The sequence below is a fragment of the Scyliorhinus torazame genome, chromosome 12 (genome assembly GCF_047496885.1).
Source record: "Scyliorhinus torazame isolate Kashiwa2021f chromosome 12, sScyTor2.1, whole genome shotgun sequence".
Classification (NCBI taxonomy): domain Eukaryota; kingdom Metazoa; phylum Chordata; class Chondrichthyes; order Carcharhiniformes; family Scyliorhinidae; genus Scyliorhinus; species Scyliorhinus torazame.
The window spans coordinates 45,765,017-45,781,695 of NC_092718.1; positions in this window are offsets into that span (position 1 = coordinate 45,765,017).

Here is a 16,679-nt window from a genome sequence, read left to right on the forward strand (position 1 = left end):
CAAGGAATTTTTCAGATACTGAGATTGAAGAACATTATGAGCCAGAGATGCTGATCCTCTGAAGGGGAGAAATTTATTTGCAGCATTCGGACGTAGGTCATTTGGACGTTCTGAATTCTCCCTCCGTGTTCCTGAGTGTGGCGACTGGGGGCTTTTCACAGTAACTTCATTACAGTGTTAATTTAAGCCTACTTGTGACAATAATGATGATGATTATTATTATTAGATAGATTCCAGGTGTAAGGTGTTAGTTCTTTCTTTTATTTTGTATTTATTATTTTTGATCCATGGATCATTAATGGAGACATACCTGTAAGTGCAGCAGAGGAAGTAAGGAGCTCAAAGTGTCAAAATAGTATATTGTGTTATGAAGTTTTGTATTTTGGGCAGAAGAACCCAGACTTTATGGCACCCAAGATATTGGAGTGGTTTGTTTTGATTGGTTGGCTGGTGGCCAATGGATTGACCAGGGACAGTATTCTGCCCGGCAACTGACAGTGATTGGTTCCTGTCAGGTGGGGATTTTCGGTGAGAATCCGAGAGAAGCCACTGGACCCTCATGGTGGAAGCAGCTCTCTGCTCTGCTGCCAATGTCTGAAATTAGACGTTTCTAGACCCTGAAAGAAGAAGCTGTCTCTTTCTCTTTCACGAATGCTGGCTGCCTGCTATTTCTGTGAGTCTACAGTGAAAGCCATTACAAGTTGAAAGAAAAGATAATATCCACCTGAAAGCCTAAACTGAAGAAGAAATTAACTGGGAGGCGTCCGTTTGAAACAAATACTCCTATTGTTTTTTGTTCATCATAATTTTACACCCCTCCCTTTCCCATGTGTGGTTGTTTGTCTGTGTGTGTGTGTGTGTGTAGAGGGTGGGGCGAGTTAAAAGGTGGCGGGGAAGGAGGTTAGAGACCAGATAGTAGTTAACCAGTTGTATTTGTTGCCTATTTAATTATAGTTAATAATAAAAAGTCAATTATGTTTAAATTTACAAACCTGGTGAATGTAGTTATTCGGCAGCCAAAGACCTCGGATATTTTTAAAAGTTAATTTCAACCATGTTACAATTCTGGGGCGAAATTCTCCCCCAACGGCGGGATGTCCGCCGACTGGCGCCAAAGCCGGCGCCAATCAGACGGGCATCGCGCCGGCCCAAAGGTGCGGAAGGCTCCGCATCTTTGGCGGCCTAGCCCCAACATTGAGGGGCTAGGCCGACGCCGGAGGGATTTCCGCCCCGCCAGCTGGCGGAAATGGCGTTTGTTTCCCCGGCAGCTGGCGCGGAAATGCGGCGCATGCGCGGGAGCGTCAGCGGCCGCTGTCAGTTTCCCAGTGCATGCGCGGGAGCGTCAGCGGCCGCTGTCAGTTTCCCGCACATGCGCAGTGGAGGGAGTCTCTTCTGCCTCTGCCATGGTGGAGGCCGTGGCGGAGGCGGAAGGGAAAGAGTGCCCCCACGGCACAGGCCCGCCCGCGGATCGGTGGGCCCCGATCGCGGGCCAGGCCTCCGTGGGGGCACCCCCCGGGGTCAGATCGCCCCGCGCCCCCCCCCCCCAGGACCCCAGAGCCCGCCCACGCCGCCTGGTCCCGCCGGTAAATACCAGGTTTGATTTACGCCGGCGGGACAGGCAATTTCTGGGCGGGACTTCGGCCCATCCGGGCCGGAGAATCCAGCGGGGGGTCCCGCCAATCGGCGCGGCCGGATTCCCGCCCCGCCCAATCTCCGGTAGCGGAGACTTCGGCGGGGGCGGGGGCGGGATTCACGGCGGCCAACGGCCATTCTCCGACCCGGCGGGGGGTCGGAGAATGACGCCCCTGGTTCAAGTGGGACTGGAATTGACTGCACACTGGCCCATGGTGTCATAACACTGGGGCAGGTAGTATTGTGGGCTGTTGCTTATGTGGCCCGCTTGAATTCTTCAATGCCTGGCTCTCAGGCCTCCATGTAAACCTGCGTAGCACTATGCAAACAGATTTCCCCCATTAAGTGCGTGTACGGGAATGTATTCATTTGTTACTGCATTCGCAATTAAGAATCATATGCAGTTCTTAGAGCTAAGTCCTTTGATCTTGCTGAACATAAAATACCATAAAATAGAGAAAGCAACATTACATTGAATAGTATGCATTCAATACCAAACTGCTGAAACATATGTGATAGAGTAGCGTGTAGAGTCTCTTTCATGTCGAGGAGATTATGGTGGAGCAATTAAACACTCCAAAGTTATACTTATCTCCTCTGTAATTGAACCAGGAGTAATTGGAGTTCAAGTTCACAATAAATGGCAAGTTGCACAAAGTATTATTTTAAAAAGATCACTGGCATCATTGCATGCAATGAAATTAGCACAGAGAATGTGAGACTGCTGGTGAAAAAAAGCAAATTGGAGATCTGTGGTTTTGCTCATATGTGCTGCACACTTTGGATGCTTGAGGGTGCAGAGACTAGTTGAAGCAACAATAGGGTAGGTACAATGTCAGTGCGCATTTGCACAATGCAATAGATCAGAATGGAGACAAATAACTGCAGAGTTATTTGGAATTGACTTATTACATTCATTGGAATGACTCCATTAAATTAATTTTAATTCCACTTGGGAATGGGAAATCACGAACAAGTTACCTGTGACATATCTTATCTGTCGTATGGCAGGCTTTGAACTACCAAGGTTGGAGTTTTCCTGTCGCAACGTATTTTCCGTCATTGGTCACAAGTGGAATCTTTGAGTCCCGTCCATGACTATGGCATTTTGCGTGGTTTGGCTACCCCACCACCAGGGAAACCCCCCCCCATAGGGTGTTGCCTTCAATGAGACAAGAAGATCCCTCTGGCAGGACGACCCGGAAAATACAGCGCATGGCAAAGTTGGCCTTGCTAAACTGGTTTAGGACAGGCCAAGGCCCCTGTTTAATCAACGTCCATTGCTGGGGTCTCAGTACAAATCCATTACCTTGACAGACTACGTGGCAGATTGATTATAGTAAACTCAGCAAATGGGGAGGATGACGCTTAGCTTCGGGGATTTGCATTCAATAAATAATAAAATTGGGCAAGGTTCTCTGGCCTCCCGCGCCATGTTTCTCAACGGTGGGAGGTGGCAGGCTGTTGGCCAGTGGTGGGATCTTCTGGTCCTACTGCTGTCAATGGGATTTCCCATTGAATCCACCTCATGGCACCAGAGAATCCACGGTAGGGGTGCGCGGTCGGCAAGATCAGTAGCTCTTGTCACCGTGAACACCTGGAAGACCTTGCCTAATAATAATATAGTGGAATTATGTGAAATGAGTGACACCTCAACATGTAACAATAATGTTGAAACAAATAGTATGGTTGACGCTGAGCATATTCCTTCAGTTCAAATATTATCTTTTTTCCTACAAGTACATCCATATCCAAGACACTCATGTATTCTTCCATGAAGAGTCAGAAATTGATGGTCATAATGGCTGCTACTGTAAGACTTCTCATGGTGTCCCAAACACCAAAATGTTTCTCTCGTATGAATCAAGTAAGCATGTGTACTTGGTTGTACCAGTGCTCGTCTGATATTTGGTGGTGGACTAATGGTATTTTGATCCATTATTTAAATACACAACCATTAAGATTTTGTATCTAGCAGTGTTCCATTGGAGACACATTCTCCGACCCTCCACCGGGTCGGCATGAATCCCGCCCCCGCCGTCCTACGAATTCTCCGGCCCCCCAAAAATCGGCCCGGCGTGAATCCCGCCGCCCGCCTCGGAGAATGGCGGGGACCGGCGCGACGTAATGGGCCCCGGGGCCACCCGAATTCTCCGTGCTGCGATGGACCGAAGTCCTGCCCATTTAACGAGGGTCCCGCCGGCGCAAATCAAGGTTGGTCCTTACCGGCGGGACCCAGCTCCATGGGCGGCCTCCGGGGTCCTCAGGGGGACACAGGGCAATCTGGCCCCGGGGGGTGCCCCCGGTGGCCTGGCCCGCGATCAGGGCCCACCGATCCGTGGGCGGGCCTGTGCCGTGGGGGCACTCTATTCCTCTGTGTCAGCCTTGCACCGATCCGCGATGGCCGACGCGGAGATGAACCCCCCTGCGCATGCACGGGGATGACTCCAGCAGACGCTGGTGCTCCCGCGCATGCGCCAACTCGCACCAGCCGGCGGAGGCCCTTCAGCGCCGTTTGGCGTGGCGCCAAGCCCCTTCCCGCCGGCCGAAGCGGCGCAAACCACTCCGGAGCCGTTCTAGCCCCTGAAGGTGTGGAGGATTCCGCACCTTTGGGGCGGCTCGACGCCGGAATGGTTCTCGCCAGGGTTTGCGCCGTTTTTTCCCGCCCCGACGATTTGCACAGAATCCCGCCCGGGATATCAGGAACAGAAAGCCCTGTTGCAGTGTGTGAGTGGTCATTCTCACACTCTACCATCAACATTTCTACAGGACACTGGCATCACTGTATCCAGGTGGTGTTGATTGCTACCAAATCCCTACAGGTGACAGTATTTCATGACTTTGAGTCCCAGGATTCCAGCATAAAATTTGGCATCTTAAAGAAAACATTATGGATTTTCCACTCCTCTTTTTTGGAGTGGGGTTGGGGGGAGGGGTGTTGTGGAATGACAACAGGGGCAGGAAATCCTGCAGGAGGCCCAAAGAGACTTCTATGCCGGTGGGATTGCTCCGATCAATTGTCCCCCCCCCCCCATGATGTAACGGAAATCCTGATCTCCATTTGCATAGATTTAAATATCATTATCAGACCATTACACTCGACAGTTCTCCCTCTCCCCCTATTGCTTCATTCATGTGGGCATAGAGCTGCACCAACATGAATCATGACAGGTCCCCCACGACATTCACTGGACAAGAACAACCTGCCAGTGTACAGGCAGCGCTGAGGAGAGAGTTGTTCTGTGAGGGGGGGGGGGGTTGCGTGGATGGGTGTCCATTTCCATGGGGGGGGGGTGGGAGGGTGCTCTCTGGTGGTGGATTGGTGGCGGGGCAGCTCAAACAGAGCCCGCCCACCAGCATTACGTCGTGGGAGCTGCCCCTTGACTTGTTTTGCACTGTGGCTAAAAATATGATAGAGGAGGCGGCTTTCCAGCCCCCCTCCCCCGCCGTTTTTCCCAATCGCTGTGCCATTCTGCCATTAAATCTGAAAACTCCGCCCCTAGAGAGTTTCAGTAATTTGCTTGCAAATGTTAGTTTTTAAAGTTCCCAGCTGTATATAGAAACTCAACGTTTAATGGAAATACCTCATTTTAATGCAGAAATCAACAATCACCAAATGATTTTCAATTTTTAAGAATCAGCAGTTCTTTCTTTTATTGCCCATCGCGATTCAATCATTTTTTATTTCTGAGTTTTTTAAAACAATATTCTTTCATGGAATGTGGGTGCAGCTGGCAAGGCCAACATTGATTTCCCATCCCTAATTGCCCTTGAACTGAGTGCAATGCTGGACTCCTCTTTTGATGCAAACTCAATGGGCTGAATGGCCTCCTTATGCACTGCAGGGTTTCTATGATTCTATTTCAGAGGGCAGTAAGAGTCAACCACATTGAGTGCGTCTGGATATGGAGGCCAGATCAGGTAAGGATGGTAGATTTCATTCCCTAAAGTAGATGGTGAACCAGATGTGCTTTGCAATAATCAATGATAGTTTCATGCCACCATCACTGAGACCAACTTTCAATCCAGGTTATTAATTTATTGAATTTCAAATTCCAACAGCTGCCATGGTAGGATCTGAACCAGCGTCCCCAGGACATTTGCCGAGGCCTCTGGATTTCTTGTCCAATGACATTACCACTACTGCCTCCTCATAAGTAAAGAAAGTTGTTCACTTATACAATGCTTCTCAAATCCTCAAGACGTCTCAAAGCATTTACAGCCCTGCAAGGACTCCTGAGGTGTAGTCACTGCTGTAATGTGGAAAGCATGACAGGGAATTAGTGCACAACTGTTTGGATGAGCTTCACTTACTCCATGAGTGACTTGGAGATAGTCAGTAGTTAGTTTCTCTTGCACTAGTAATTTAAAACTATTTACGTCCAAGACCTCATGGTAATGTAGCCACCTAAAATGGCTGATTCCCGATTAATTTGGCCAAAACCCGATATAAAATGGCTAACCGAAAAGGCTGATGGGAAAAGCAGCCAACAGGACACAAACGGACAGCTGCAGACAGAATAGAGTATTCGGCTCTGGGGAAGTCGGCCCAGATCGATACCTACGACTATTAGCAGCACGTCAACCCAGACATCTGCAGTTTAATCGGCTATCCCCGGGAACAATTGCAACATATTAGCAATTGAATGCTGGGCCAGACCTCTCGGCGCCTGCAGTGGCCGAAATAAAGACAGGTGAACGACCACCCCCCCGATCGAGGAATCGCCACATTATTGGAGCATATCGAACCCAGTGATTGGGAACAAGTCCAATCACTTGGGACTCAGGGTCAAGGGCCGCCCCAAGAGGCGGGAAGCCCCTGGGCCCTATAAATTGAGGGGCCAAGTTCAGATCGCTCCTTCTCTCCCTTCTTCTCCTGCTCGCAACCTTCGCAAGAACAATCGACCAGCAACCGTAAGTTTGACTCCAGCGATCGCTACCCGATAGAGACTCCTAGCCATCGACCTGTATCAGCCTTTTGAATCCCGCAGGCCAGACCCAATTCGATAAGCCATTTGTTTCCCTGACCTGGTGGGCCATTCCCAAAAGTTAAGTATTGGCCAGTAGTGGTAGGTAGTAGTCTAGAAAGTAGGATTATTGTGTAAGTATTTATTGCTGTACATAATAAATGACCGTTGATTTTAATCTTACTAAGCGGTGTGCTGTCTTATTAATCATAACTAGAGCTTGAACCACGTGGCGGTATCAGAAAGATACCTGGCGACTCGTGAGCAAAGGTGACAGAATTAGAGCTAATAGAACGAAGGCTAATAAGAGCAACAGTAAGCACATTGTTTTCTGGACACGGAGGCCGGGATTCTCCGCCACCGGGATTCTCCGTTATGCCGGCGCCCGGGGGTTTCCCGATGGCCTCGGGCTGCCCCACAATGGGAAACCCCATTGACCGGCTGGCGTAATGGAGAATCCCGCTGGCCGGTCGGGATAGAAATGTGGCGCGGCGGGGTGGAGAATCCCGCCCGGAGTGTGGGATTCTCTGTCCGTTAACGGCAGCGGGATTCTCCAGTCCTGCTGCAATGAATAGGAGATTTGGATGAGTGGCAAATTCTCCGACCTTGCTCGCAGTGCTGGCAAGCGGACTCGTAACGGAGAATCAGGCCAGACTGTTCTGTGCCTAGCTCTCTTTGAGTCTCTTGGTCATCTGAATCTGATGTCATGCTTAAATCATCATTAACATCATTACCTAATTACCAAAAGCAGAACCGTTACATTATTTTGTTAAGATACTTAACATTACATTCCCACTGTCTGTTAGCTTTATGTACTGTTTACAGGTTCCATTCAACTCCCATCTACCCTCCAAGTCACATTACGTCAATCACCAACAGTGCTCTCACTCCATTGAAGGTCGTGTAGGATGTATGGGGAGCAGACCTGATGGGCCGAATGGCCTAATACTGCTGCTATATCTTATGAACTATTATTAAATCCTTGAAAAGCAACCACATTGGTGGAGTCGGATAGCAGCTTTTCATGATAGTTGGCTCCTGGGCTGCGACTCTTGTGACCTGAATGTAACAGCAGTGAAAACCAATCAAGGAAAGATTGATTCAAGACAGAAACCTTCAGGACTCAAATGATCACAATTCCTTGAAAAAGAAGTCAATGCAATGAAATCCTTTCTGTAATCTTCTACGTTGCACATTGAGTCATGAATGAAAATGGTGGGACTTCCGGGTGCGGCGATGACCAGCTGAGTCGCACGTTTCGGCAGCTCCCTGTGAAACGGACTTTTGGGCTCTTGATAGGAGCCCCAACGGCAATTTTAACGGCTGAAAACACCGTGCGGTAAACCAGAAGGGTGTTCCCCCTGGACACGGATGGAAAAAGGAGAGGAAAGTGGCCGGATTGCAGCGGATCCTTTGGAACAACGGCAAGGAAGGCAAGCAGAAACCAAGATGGCGTCGGAAGGTGGCAGTTTCATATGGGGCCCTGAACAACAAGAGTTTTTGAAACGCTGCGTGGAGGAGATAAAAAAGGAAATGAAGAAAGAGTTGTTGGCCCCGATTTTACAGGCGATTGAAGGGCTGAAAGAGGAACAAAAGACCCAGGAGCAGGAGCTTCGGGTCGTGAAGGCGAAAGCAGCAGAGAATGAAAACGATATACAGGGCCTGGTGGTGAAGTCGGAGATACAGGAGGCACACCAGAAACGATCTGTGGAGAGGTTGGAGGCACTGGAAAATAACGCAAGGAGGAACAACTTGAGGATTCTTGGCCTTCCTGAAGGTGTGGAGGGGGCGGACGTCGGGGCATATGTGAGCACGATGCTGCACTCGTTAATGGGAGTGGAGGCCCCGACGGGTCCGTTGGAGGTGGAGGGAGCATACCGAGTTATGGTGCGAGGATCGAGAGCAGGAGAAGCTCCCAGAGCCATAGTGGTGAGATTTCTCCGTTTTAAGGATAGAGAAATGGTCCTTAGATGGGCGAAGAAAACTCGGTGTAGTAAATGGGAGAACGCGGTGATCCGCGTCTATCAAGATTGGAGTGCGGAGGTGGCGAGAAGGAGGGCGAGCTTTAATCGGGCCAAAGCGGTACTTCACAAAAAAAAGATAAAGTTTGGAATGCTGCAACCGGCAAGACTGTGGGTCACATATCAAGGGAGGCACCACTACTTTGAGACGGCGGATGAAGCGTGGACTTTTATTGTAGAAGAAAAATTGGAATGATTGGACTACGAAAATGAACGTTTGGACAAAGTGGTGGGACGAGTGGGGGGGGGGCGAAGAGGGATTGTATGATTAATCCTGCGGTATGGTAACTTTTCTTTCTCCCACAGGTGGTGATGGGGGGAGGTGGGGAGGGAGAGGAGATGGGGCGTTGGCCATGGGAGGCAGGGCCGAGGGAGAGGCGCGGGCTTGGTTCCCGCGCTATGATAATTATGGCGGGAATAGAGAAGCAGGAAGGAGGGGGCGCCGCACGGGGCGAGCCGTGATCACGGGGGGAAGCCGAGGTCAGCCAGAGTTTGCTGACTTCTGGGAGCAACATGGGGGGAGTAATTACGCTAGCGGGGGGTCTAGCGGGGGGGGGGGGGAGGGGGGAATTACTGGGTTGCTGCTGCTGGGGAAAGGGGGGAGTGGGTACGGGAAAGGATGGGCGGGGGGGCACCGTCTGGGAGAAATACAGCTGTGTGGGAACTGGGCGAGAAGCTGGAAAAAGATGATGGCTAACCGACAAGGGGGGGGGGTGGGAAGCCCCCCAACTCGGCTGATCACGTGGAACGTGAGGGGGCTTAACGGGCCGATAAAGAGGGCACGAGTACTCGCACACCTTAAGAAACTTAAAGCAGATGTGGCCATGTTACAGGAAACGCACCTGAAACTGATAGATCAGGTTAGGTTGCGCAAAGGATGGGTAGGGCAGGTGTTCCATTCGGGGCTGGATGCGAAAAACAGGGGGGTGGCTATATTAGTGGGGAAGCGGGTAATGTTCGCGGCAAAGACTATAGTGGCGGATAACGGGGGCAGATACGTGATGGTGAGTGGCAAATTACAGGGAGAGATGGTGGTGTTGGTAAACGTGTATGCCCCGAATTGGGACGATGCCAATTTTATGAGGCGAATGCTAGGACGCATCCCAGACCTAGAGACCGGAAAGCTGATAATGGGGGGAGACTTTAACACGGTGTTGGAACCAAGGCTGGATAGGTCGAAGTCCAGGACTGGTAGGAGGCCGGCAGCAGCCAAGGTGCTTAAGGATTTTATGGAGCAGATGGGAGGGGTGGACCCGTGGAGATTCAGTAGACCTAGGAGTAAGGAGTTCTCGTTTTTATCCTATGTCCATAAAGTCTATTCACGCATAGGCTTTTTTGTGTTGGGTAGGGCATTGATCCCGAGGGTGAGGGGAACGGAATATACGGCTATAGCCATTTCGGATCATGCCCCACACTGGGTAGACTTGGAGATAGGGGAGGAAACAAGAGGGCGTCCACCCTGGAGAATGGACATGGGACTAATGGCGGATGAGGGGGTGTGCTAAAGGGTGAGGGGATGCATTGAAAAGTACTTGGAACTCAATGACAATGGGGAGGTTCAGGTGGGAGTGGTCTGGGAGGCGTTGAAGGCGGTGGTTAGGGGGGAGCTGATATCAATAAGGACACATAAAGGGAAGCAGGAAAGTAAGGAACGGGAGCGGTTGTTGCAAGAACTTTTGAGGGTGGACAGACAGTATGCGGAAGCACCGGAGGAGGGACTGTATTGGGAAAGGCAAAGGCTGCATGTGGAATTTGACTTGCTGACCACAGGCACTGCAGAGGCACAATGGAGGAAGGCGCAGGGTGTACAGTATGAATATGGAGAGAAGGCGAGCAGATTGCTGGCACACCAATTGAGGAAAAGGGGAGCAGCGAGGGAAATAGGGGGGGTGAGAGACGAAGATGGAGAGACGGAGCGGGGAGCGGAGAGAGTGAATGAAGTGTTTAAGACATTTTATAAAAAATTGTATGAAGCTCAACCCCCGGATGGGAGGGAGAGAATGATGGAGTTTTTGGATCGGCTGGAAATTCCCAAGGTGGAAGAGCAGGAAAGGATGGGATTGGGAGCACAGATCACGGTAGAAGAAGTGGTGAAAGGAATTAGGAACATGCAGACGGGAAAGGCCCCGGGACCGGACGGATTCCCAGTTGAATTTTACAGAAAATATTTGGACTTGCTCGCCCCGCTACTGACGAGGACCTTTAACGAGGCAAAGGAAAGGGGACAACTGCCCCCGACTATGTCAGAAGCAACGATATCGCTTCTTTTAAAGAAGGAAAAGGATCCGCTACAATGCGGGTCCTACAGACCAATCTCCCTCCTCAATGTAGATGCCAAGGTCTTGGCCAAGGTAATGGCAATGAGAATAGAGGAATGTGTCCCGGGGGTGGTTCATGAGGACCAAACTGGGTTTGTGAAGGGGAGACAGCTGAACACGAACATACGGAGGTTGTTAGGGGTAATGATGATGGCCCCACCAGAGGGTGAAACGGAGATAGTAGTGGCGATGGATGCCGAGAAAGCATTTGATAGAGTGGAGTGGGATTATCTGTGGGAGGTGTTGAGGAGATTTGGGTTCGGAGAGGGGTATGTTAGATGGGTGCAGCTGTTGTATAGGGCCCCAGTGGCGAGTGTGGTCACGAATGGACGGGGATCGGCATATTTTCGGCTCCATAGAGGGACAAGGCAGGGATGTCCTCTGTCCCCATTACTGTTTGCACTGGCGATTGAGCCCCTGGCGATAGCGCTGAGAGGTTCCAAGGGATGGAGGGGAATACTTAGGGGAGGAGAAGAACACCGGGTATCTTTATATGCGGATGATCTGCTACTATATGTGGCGGATCCAGCGGAGGGGATGCCAGAAATAATGCGGATACTTGGGGAGTTTGGGGATTTTTCAGGGTATAAATTGAACATGGGGAAGAGTGAGCTGTTTGTGGTGCATCCAGGGGAGCAGAGTAGAGAAATAGAAGACCTACCGTTGAGGAAGGTAACAAGAGACTTTCGTTACCTGGGGATCCAGATAGCTAAGAATTGGGGCACATTGCACAGGCTAAATTTGACGCGGTTGGTGGAACAGATGGAGGAAGATTTCAAGAGATGGGATATGGTAGCATTGTCAATGGCAGGGAGGGTGCAGGCAGTTAAGATGGTGGTCCTGCCGAGATTCCTCTTTGTGTTTCAGTGTCTCCCGGTGGTGATCACGAAGGCTTTTTTCAAAAGGATAGAAAAGAGTATCATGGGTTTTGTTTGGGCCGGGAAGACTCCGAGAGTGAGGAAGGGATTCTTACAGCGTAGTAGGGATAGGGGGGGGCTGGCACTACCGAGCCTAAGTGAGTATTATTGGGCCGCTAATATTTCAATGGTGAGTAAGTGGATGGGAGAGGAGGAAGGAGCGGCGTGGAAGAGATTAGAGAGGGCGTCCTGTAGGGGGACCAGCCTGCAGGCTATGGTGACAGCCCCATTGCCGTTCTCACCAAGGAACTATACCACGAGTCCGGTGGTGGTAGCTACACTGAAGATTTGGGGACAGTGGAGACGACATAGGGGAAAGACCGGAGCACTGGGGGGGTCCCCGATAAGAAACAACCATAGGTTTGCCCCGGGGGGAATGGATGGGGGATATGGAATGTGGCAAAGAGCAGGTATAACGCAATTGAAAGATCTATTTGTGGATGGGAAGTTTGCGAGTCTGGGAGCGCTGACCGAGAAATATGGGTTGCCCCAAGGGAATGCATTCAGGTACATGCAATTGAGGGCTTTTGCGAGGCAACAGGTGAGGGAATTCCCGCAGCTCCCGACACAAGAGGTGCAGGACAGAGTCATCTCAAAGAAATGGGTGGGGGACGGTAAGGTGTCGGATATATATAGGGAAATGAGAGACGAAGGGGAGACTATGATGGACGAACTAAAAGGGAAATGGGAAGAAGAGCTAGGGGAGGAGATTGAGGAGGGGATGTGGGCAGATGCCCTAAACAGGGTAAACTCGTCGTCCTCGTGCGCCAGGCTAAGCCTGATTCAGTTTAAGGTATTACACAGGGCACATATGACTGGAACACGGCTCAGTAAATTTTTTGGGGTGGAGGATAGGTGTGCGAGGTGCTCGAGAAGCCCAGCGAATCATACCCATATGTTTTGGTCATGCCCGGCACTACAGGGGTTTTGGATGGGGGTGACAAAGGTGCTTTCGAAAGTAGTAGGAGTCCGGGTCGAACCAAGCTGGGGGTTGGCTATATTTGGGGTTGCACAAGAGCCGGGAGTGCAGGAGGCGAAAGAGGCCGATGTTTTGGCCTTTGCGTCCCTAGTAGCCCGGCGCAGAATATTGCTAATGTGGAAAGAAGCCAAGCCCCCGGGGGTGGAGACCTGGATAAATGATATGGCGGGGTTCATAAAGTTAGAGCGGATTAAGTTCGTCCTAAGGGGGTCGGCTCAAGGGTTTACTAGGCGGTGGCAACCGTTCGTCGAATATCTTGCGGAAAGATAGATAGGGGAGAACAAAGAAGGCAGCAGCAGCGGCCCAGGACTTGGGGGGGGGGGGGAGGGATGGGGGGGGGGATGGGGGTGGTGGTGTGTGGCCTGAGACAAGGCAGTTGCCAATTAGGGCTAGTTTTTATTTTTTGTTATTTAATATTTATTTATTTGTTGTTGTTTTTGTTTAAATTTAAAAAGGTCATTATTATCTGTATTGTTACAATGTTGTGTAAAGGATGCACAATGTACTGTGTTGGTTGACCAAAAATTTTCAATAAAATATTATTTAAAAAAAAAAATGAATGAAAATGGTAGATGAAAATAAGAATGAAGAGCATCCTGAAGACACTGCAGGATATGAGGAAAGGAAGATTTCTCTGTTAGTCTTAGGCTAAGAATTCCACTTTTTGTAGGTGGTGGTATCATTTCAACACTTGCTTCAGCATGACGCTGCTCTGTTGCAGACAATGGGCTCTAAGGGTCAGCAGACGAAAGTAGGATTGCACCATCAGCACAATGGAATAAACCTCCAGGCAGGATCTCTTGAAAGTTCCTGTATGATACTCTTCATCTGTAGAAACTCTATTGATTGAGTTTCTATTTCTTTACTGAAAGAAGATTTCAGAGTGTTCTTGCCTTCTGGTGAAATGCAAGTCTGAGCTGCAGTTTACATTTGTACAGATTAATAAACTCTGAACTTCAACTATCGATTTGATCCAACTTGGATTTAAGTATTTCATTCTCCCTGGATAGCATGTTGCTGGCTGCATTTTTGTTGCATTTCATTAGGTGGGAACAGTGGAATAAATAGACAATTCACCTCTTTCTTCAACTTAAGGGTGGTTCTCCACAAAATAGACCGCAAAGACTTCACAAGTGGGGCAGTGGAGTCAAAGAGGATAGTAAGATCTAGGATCTCTTCTTCAAACAGATCATCTGCCTCTCCTGCAGCTTCCTGCTCTTGAACTCGGCCCCAAAACAGCCAACCCAGGTCTAGAAGCTCCTCAAGCGGATGATCACCATCTTTGTTGGTGTATCCCCTTTCTGCTTCTTCTAGCCTGTCTGCAAAAAAGTGAGAGATCTGCAATTTCCTCCGGTGGTCCAATGGATGGTTTTCTTCAATAAACACCAGCTCACTGCATAATGAGTCAACTTGAATATCTGCTGTGGTTTTGAGGTTTCCAAGTCCTCAGAACAACTTTAGAAATTTGTGCCTGAGTATTACTTCACTGTCCTCCACTCTTAACTCATCCACCGTTGGTAGAAGATCAAGTCCTAAACACGCTGTTCAGGCGAGAAATCTGCTGGTTCTGTAAAATATAAAGAGTTTCATTAATTTCTTTATCCTCAAGCCAAAGGCTTGTAGTGAACTGACCCTTCACTTTGAGGCCTGTGGCCTGTGGCCCCTGTAGTTTTATTTTAGAGGCTGGATTTCTATTTCTTTAAGCCAGCCCTGAAGCTAGTCCAATTTGTTTGATAAGACTGTGACCTCAGCACCGGAGTCCAGGTTAAATTCTGTTCTTCATCCCGGACTTACAGATATGCAGACCAGAACTGCTGATTGTGATCTTTGATTCCTCCTAGAAAATCGTCAGGTTGAAATGTTATTTTGCTAGTTTCCTAAATTCAAAACGGTTGAAATCTTGTTAAGTTTTCTTCCTTGAAATTATGCTTGAGATCTGCTGATTTGTTTAAATGTCCAGGCTTGCCAAAGGGGAGGCATTTGTCTACCCCTGCTGGGCTGCTTCATTGGGATGCTGCTTTTTGGTACCGCATCGGGAACATTTTGACACAGGTGGAAGAATTCTTCTGGCCCCTTTGGCCATATTGGTGGGCTTTCTCACAGGTCTTTTGGTGGACGGGTCTCCCAACTTTGGGCCTACATGCTGATCCGACCCCCCCTGAGCCTCAATATGTCCCTGAAGTACAGATTCTACAGTTCTATCGCCACCTGCCCTGCAAACTGTTCAGCCTTCTCTAAAGTTAAATCCTCCCTGGTTTGCAAAATGCCCGACAGCGCATCATTGAACACTTTAACTATGATGTAGTCGCAAATCAGCTCATACTTTAAATCTTGATGGCTGTAATTACTGGTCACTTTATACAAGTCAATAATAAATCAATAAAGGATTCAGCCGAGCTTTGGCCCCTTTCATTGAAACCCGCACATTCAATAACTTATTCCTTGAGCTGGAGTCACTATTAAGGCCCCTTGTTGGAGGTTGGGGTCCTCTCAACTTCCTAACTCGTCAGGACATCATCAACTATGGTCACAGTCATGTATAAAAAAGTACTGACCAAGTATTTTTCTGCCTTCTCTTGTAAGCCCGTAGTTGTTCAGTACCTTTTGAACTTTTGCCTCCAAATTTCCTATTGTTGTCCTTACTGTGGTCACGTGATTTGTTAGAAGAACTGTGGAACAGTAGTGACTGATCAATGGCTACCAATATCGTGAGTAGTTCACTGTCCCTCAACAGGATGTTTGATTTTGTTCTTCTTCATTGAAAAGTTGAGCTGGTTCAAGGTCTTCACCCATGAGTAAAAATCTTGCAGTCTAAATTTCTTAAACTGGAACCTCCAGGGTTGCCAACAGGTTTGATGAGTGGTACTCTACGAGTGACCGAGAGATAGTCAGTATTAGATTTCATTGAACTATTTATGTCTACTGCAGAAAATACGGAGGCATGGGATTCAGGATGATTGAGCAGTTTGGATCAGAAATTGACTAGCTGGAAGAAGACAAAGGGTGGTTGTTGATAGGAAATGTTCAGACTGGAGTCCAGTTACTAGTGGTGTACCACAAGGATCTGTTTTGGGGCCACTGCTGTTTGTCATTTTTATAAATGACCTGGAGGAGGGCATAGAAGGATGGGTGAGTAAATTTGCAGATGACATTAAAGTCGGTGGAGTTGTGGACAGTGCGGACGGATGTTACAAGTTACAGAGGGACATAGATAAGCTGAGAGGTGGCAAATGGAGTTTAATGCAGAAAAATGTGAGGTGATTCATTTTGGAAGGAATAACAGGAAGACAGAGTACTGGTCTAATGGTAAGATTCTTGGCAGTGTGGATGAGCAGAGAGATCTCGGTGTCCATGTACATAGATCCCTGAAAGTTGCCACCCAGGTTGAGAGGGTTGTTAAGAAGGCGTACGGTGAGTTAGCTTTTATTGGTAGAGGGATTGAGTTTCGGAGCCATGAGGTCATGTTGCAGCTGTACAAAACTCTGGTGCGGCCGCATTTGGAGTACTGCGTGCAATTCTGGTCACCGGATTATAGGAAGGATGTGGAAGCATTGGAAAGGGTGCAGAGGAGATTTACCAGAATGTTGCCTGGTATGGAGGGAAGATCTTATGAGGAAAGGCTGAGGGACTTGAGGCTATTTTCGTTAGAGAGAAGAAGGTTAAGAGGTGACTTAGTTGAGGCATACAAGATGATCAGAGGATTGGATAAGGTGGACAGTGAGAGCCTTTTTCCTCGGATGGTGATGTCTAGCACGAGAAGACATAGCTTTAAATTGAGGGGAGATAGATAAAAGAACATAAGAACATAAGAACTAGAAGCAGGAGTAGGCCATCTGGCCCCTCGA